The 5518-nt window shown below is 36.1% G+C and overlaps 1 long non-coding RNA gene across 2 annotated transcripts; it reads right to left on the bottom strand.

The window, feature by feature from the left end:
• Positions 1-1131: 1131 nt before the first annotated feature.
• Positions 1132-5108, bottom strand: LOC148847264 (uncharacterized). 2 transcript variants are annotated; one of them, XR_016100374.1, is made up of 2 exons: positions 4799-5108; positions 1132-1658 (listed from the first exon to the last, which is right to left on the bottom strand). It is a non-coding gene; the product is annotated as an uncharacterized LOC148847264 (long non-coding RNA). The 2 variants fall into 2 exon arrangements; XR_016100375.1 differs by having other exon boundaries at positions 4747-5101.
• Positions 5109-5518: the final 410 nt, after the last annotated feature.

Genomic DNA, 5518 nt, shown 5'->3' on the forward strand with positions numbered 1-5518 from the left:
GTAAGACTCGAACCGGACTAAAAACCAGGATGCTTCACAGGTCCCGGTTTTGCCTAGTTAACCCATTCGGCCCATAAAACCGTCATTTAACCGGGACCCAGAAAGGGCACAGGTTCCCTGTTTTCATGGTCTGACTGTCCAGTCCAGGCCGGGTCTTACAATGTTGCTAGAGCCGGCATGAACCGACCATGGACTTTCAATGATAGCAGGGATTGAGATTAATGAATGGCCCACTTTGCTGGGCCAAATGTGCCACCAACAAGTCCATCCCAGCTAAAGAAAGAAGAGTGGTGTAGATAGAAGACAAAAAATGGAGAGTTTTTTAGCCACAAAAGAATTTTATTTAAATTAGAGAAAGAAGTGCAGAGTAGATTATTTAAAGCAAATAAAGACAGTGGAAGTCTAGTTCTTGCTTGCAAACAAAAAAACAAGGGCCCAAGTATTAAATGAGAATACAGCTAACCCTTGCCATTAATTAGCTAGAGTTGGATGCCAGATGCCACCTTGTTGATGTACTCCTCTTCCACTCCCACAGCTACTTTTTCAAAAATATTATTATAGCCCCATCAATCACTATCCTTGGCAACCTTTCTCAAGAACGGTAGCTATGTCTTTCACTCTGTGGTTGAGTTCCAATCCTGCAACTCCAGTGGTTTTGTTACCCAACTTTTCTACTACTTTCCTTCAGGTTGACAAATATTAACACTAACCCAGAAGGTCATCGGTTTCTGAAGGCATATTTATGATACCTGAGAAAACTCAGTTTCCACCCAACTCTGCTCTACTGACTTTTGTGGCAAACCTAATTATGTCCTCAATTGAGACTACATTTCCTATGGTGTCCACATGGGCACCACTCTCTGAAACCAGACCCTGAAAAGACAGGCAAATTGCTTGTGCTGGTGCTTTAACCATCCAAAAAGCACACCCCCACTCTTCAAATATCCACCATTATTACCATCTTTGAGTTGTCAATTGGTAAGTCGATGCTATTGCACCAGTCTGAAAGTGATATCTTGTGTGCATGACATTTCACATGGGATACCCACCCCATACAAGTAGTAAATACCCTGCTAGTCATATATGCATATATAATTAGACTATTAGAATTGAAAATGAAAGGCAGATATTAGTAACTGAAACTGTAAGCTTTTTGTCCAGAAATGATATATCTAGATGGAGCACTGGGAGATGTCTTACACTAGAAATGATATAACCACCTGCAACCCAGATTTTCTGTTCTAGATTCTTCATCCATTTTAAGTTTTTAACTCTAACAAGCCAAAGTAGTTCTGAAGACAAGACTACAGTGGATCTTTTGAAATAGGACATCTTGAATGATTCATTACATAATGGATTAGACTTTGGTCATCTAGATTTTCATCTATCCCGTGTGAGAGGTGAGAATTGGCATGCTGCACCATCCATTGAAAAACTCAAATTGGAGTAAATCAAGAACGGTTCTTGCTGTGTCTGCTTTCTTTTCTGCAACCGCCCTGATCTTTCCCTGCTCATATCATCATAATTAGCCCATACCTCTCCCCTTGATGAGTTGGGCTTAGCTAATGTGCCACCATGAGAAAGGTTATCTTGCTCATGAATGATGAGTTTTTCTTCTTCTTTTTTTTGCTAATGGCTCGTGAATGATGATTTGTTGACTGATATACACAAAATGGAAAATAAGAAGATTGATATACCTCTCCAGTGATGACTAAAATGAAACAGTAAGAAGAAACAACATCAAAGGACCAAAATGAAAATGTTACCATGTCAAGTTCAAGATACACATGCCTTTGATGAAGTAATGTTCATAAAACTTTCGTTAAGCACTTGAAATGAAACTATATGCCACACAGATTTTCAAAGACTGATAATGTCCTGTACCTAATGTTGGTCCCAGCTATCCGGGGTCTTGAGAGGGGTAGGTTAAGTATGGTTTTCACCTTTTGGCAATGTGGCCACCCTCAAACTCAAACCCATGTTCTCGCACTTGCTAGCCTGAAATTTTACTATTACACTAAATAATGGCCTCTAGATCTTCAAAGACTAGAAAGTTTTGAAAATGGACAGACTTACAACTTTATTTGTATTCATCAACGCAGTTCCTTTTTATATTCATTATTCAAGACCAAAATATGGTGGTTATCTATAGGACTGCAAATGTTATCCACCTGTCAAAATTCAAATGTTAACCAATCCAATTTGACAATCAAACATGGATCCACTCCAATTCAATCCATTATTATCCTATATGATAATATTAAGACGTATGATTGCATCCACATAATTAACATGTATGCATTATTAAGGTTGGTTTAAATTATAAGTTTACTAAAGAGCCATAGGTCAAAGTTTTAATACAGTTATTTTATTCATGATACTCTATCAAAGTCATTTTTGGTACATATTATCAATAATATATGATTTTCTACTAATATTTTTAGTAATATTCAATATCTAAATTCAGTCCGAGTTTGATCTGAAACTCGTGGATAAAGTTCAATTTGAATCAAAGTATTAAAAGATCAAACTTGGATGCATATACACATCCAGTCCTACCTAATCTGATTCATTTATAGCCCTGGCCATAAGCTATATATTGCTCTTAATTCATCAAGAAGTATTTGACATTCTTAGGCCTATCATCCAAGGTTAAAATCCTTGCAATGGATTTTTCAGTCTTATTTGATTCACGATATCCTTTACATGACAATCACCAACTGAGCATTATTCATATTTTAATTCCTCTTTTCATTCTACAATTTGTTTTGGCTATTTTGAATTAAATGTGTCCAATAATGGAGCTGTCGGTATATGTAGACATAGGTTGGCCATCCATCATACCTCTAGACAAAGTCATCTCTTTGTCTTTGCATAGATAGCAGTAATGAACAAAATTACAAATAATGCTTGAAAAATGGTAGGTTTTATTGGACCAAGGACTAGTGCATCACCATCCAAGCCTTATCCCAACTATTTGGAGTCTGTTACATGAATCCTATTTCGACCACGAGAAACAAATCCAAAGTAACCGAAATAACAAGGAATCGAGAAAGAAAAATGATGGAACAATCTCATGGACCAACTTGGTCTCCTAGTTGTTGTCAGCAACCATATGTGGGTGCACAGTGAATCATATAAATTAAAGATAAACGGTACACTATTTGTGTGAATGTCAAGAGTGAATTCTAGAATACCAAATATACACCTCAAGAATCCATATCCACACGTTATATACATACTACAAGACAGTGAAATTCTGCATCTCTATAACACATTACAAAGCTCTTACAAGAAAAAGCTTACACTAGTATGTCCAACTAGTTCTTATTCATTTTCTAGAATTTACGAAGGCTACAATGGTATCTCAAATTTCAAATCAAATGAATCAATGATCGCTATAATGGTCTTGAGGATAGAATGACAGGGGCGGAAGGTTTGAAAGCAATCAATCCCATCCACCTGCTCTTGCTCTTTCTATATTCAGGATAGCATAATTAACCCATTTAAATGACCAATTTGGGTTTGATGTTTGTCCTTTTCAAAATTGAGTCCAATTGTGATAGGTTCAAGTTGGAATAGCTGGTCCCGACCTATACATTTTGAGAGATCTAGCTTGGGATATATCACCCCTACTTGAATCAGGTTCAGAAAGGACTTGTCTTACCAAGTTGACAACAAACAAAGCCCAACCCAACATTTTGCTAACCATATCCATAAAGTTTGAGGCAACTAGGTAACTAGATGGCTATAACTCAAAGACATTATGATCCACAAGGCCTCCTTTCCTTTCTTGGATTGCTGAAGCACCTAACACATCTTGGAAGTATACTCAGTTTAAATAACCAAGTAAGCAATACTGATTTGTTGTTCCAAGTTTTATGGTCCAAATCAAGTCCATCTGATCATGCTCTAAACACAATGCAATTTGCGGACATGAATGTCACTTTCAGAACTAAAACAAAAACTGGAGCCAACCATCTCCATGTGCACCAAGGTGATAACATTGTTCAGGACTTGAAGCAAGAAGCCATATAAACAATGATGTTTCTAGAAGAATTCAGTCACCTTTAATGGTAAGTTCATTATAACATTAGTTGTTCCAGATCCCAGTAACAGAATGCATGGATAAGTGTAGTAGTACCTAAAATCAAAACTGTGGCTCAGAAGATTGTGCATGCTACTCTACTCTAAGGTCTATTTTTTCCATCACATGTATTGGTTCCATGTGTCTGATTATTTAAAGAAGCCTCCAAATTTTTTCCTCGTTGAAGCAGAATTTTATCCTCTCTTCAGGGGATCAATCCAAGTTGCCACAGATTGCTTCTCCTTTTTTGGGATCAAGGACATGATAGAGCCCCAGGGGAGAGACTATTGCATTACAAAATTGAAGGTTTAAAACCGAAACGCATTGGAAACTAGAACAACAGGAGCTATATCTCTGTGCATTCCAAGTGAGATGCAACGAGCAAATTGTGCAGATAAAGAACCCACTAATCTCAAAAGTAACAAAACTTTTGAAGTAATCTTTGATTGAAAGGTGCACCATAAACAAGTCATACAATGCAGTAGCCTCTAAGTCCACCCATCCAACTTACAGTGAGTTGAATCAACAAATCAAGTTAAACGAACGATTGTCTCTGATTTCAAAAATCGACAAATGCTAAAATGGTACAAAGTGCAAAAGGGTACAACAATTTGAAATTAATCAAGTTGTTAAGACAGGGCAAGTACATAAGAACTAACCTTGAAAAGCAATATTTTTCACCTCAATGGGAAGGAGATAATGAAAGAATACCTTAATGCCTTTGGATCGACGACAAACAGTTGACATAGTATTCATTAAAAAAAATTACTGAATGAGGGTCAACAACGCGAATGAACAAAAGATAATTTCAGTGGACTTGGGTAAATGGAGATTATGTATCATTCCGGGTATTAAAGTCTAAAGAGATGAAATGAGGAGAATGGAAGAACCGAACTGCCTCTGTATTATGAAAACTTGAAAAGGGAACCACCAGTCGCAAGCAGCAATAGGCAGATTCTTCCCCTCTTATCCAAATTACACCAAGTCCTCAATAATGAATTGAGGTTCCAGTTTGTCTTCCTGTTTGCCCCTGTGCCCTGGTATTTAGGATTGGAAGTTTTGGGTTCTTTCTCGGATTCGGATTATACCTATTTCAGATCTTCGGATCGGACCGAATGATATGATCCAACCCGAATTGGATCGCGTTCGGATCATCCTATCCGATTCAATATATATGTTATTTATTTATATAAATATATAACACTTATATATATTATTTATATTATATTTTTATAAATTTATTGTATTATTTATTTTTGTATAAAAAACATGTATATATATATGATGATAATGATGATGAAAATAGCTGAAAAAGATACTTGTAGTTTTTGTTTTTTATTTAAATTTTTATATTTTCATTTTTCTTTTAATAATTTATTAATTTAAAAAAAAATCAAATTATATCAGATCAGATCAAATCCAAAAATTCAA

Source organism: Nelumbo lutea, chromosome 6, assembly GCF_056320005.1.
Source record: "Nelumbo lutea isolate HS-2025 chromosome 6, American lotus-T2T, whole genome shotgun sequence".
Classification (NCBI taxonomy): Eukaryota; Viridiplantae; Streptophyta; class Magnoliopsida; order Proteales; family Nelumbonaceae; genus Nelumbo; species Nelumbo lutea.